Consider the following 768-nt stretch of genomic DNA (forward strand, 5'->3'; position numbering starts at 1 on the left):
GAAGAGGCTGCCAAGGGCCTCCTCTGCTCACAGCTACGCAGGGAGCCCTTCTTATTTGTTTGTGGTCTCTGACTGCTCTGCCTGCTGTGGGCTGTGGAAATATTTCTGCACCTTCCTCCCCCCACCCCTGTAACTTGTACCAGAAGCTCCCAGATGAGAGAGGCAAGACAGTATTTGCTAAGAGACCTGGCTGACGTTTGGGCCTACTTGCCACAAGGATTGCATTTTTGCTTTGTGGTCTGCCTATGTCTTGGCTATAAGCCCAGCATAGAATAAACAGCCACTATATTAGCCCATTGTAATCTCATTTGCTTAAAGATCTTTTGCATAGTGGACTTCAAATAGTGCCCTGACCCGCTTCCTCACAGCGCCCGTGAACACTTGTCTTTGGTACTGGTCAGTGCAAAGGAAAGGGTGCCAATTCATTTGTGGCCAATATTAGTCACTGCTTTGTAGGAGGCTCCGGTGTCCCTCCTCTCCCTGCCTCCTTATCTTGAGAACTGGTATGGCATAGTAGTGGTTACAGTGTTGGATGAGAAAAACCTAGCTCCAAATCCCTGTCCAGCCATGAAGCTTGCTGGGTGACCCTAATACTGCTTCGTGGCCTAACCTGCCTCACAAGGCTGAAAGGAGGAAACTGGCACGCTCTCCTGCCCTCCTTGGAGGAAGTCTGGTTCGTAAATGTGACTAAGGGCACAATCCTGAGGCGCCCTTTGGCCGGTGCAAGTCCCTCGTGCCAGTCCAGGACAGTCACAAATGTGCCATAAG

This window comes from Tiliqua scincoides, chromosome 1 (assembly GCF_035046505.1).
Source record: "Tiliqua scincoides isolate rTilSci1 chromosome 1, rTilSci1.hap2, whole genome shotgun sequence".
In the NCBI taxonomy this organism is placed as follows: Eukaryota; Metazoa; Chordata; class Lepidosauria; order Squamata; family Scincidae; genus Tiliqua; species Tiliqua scincoides.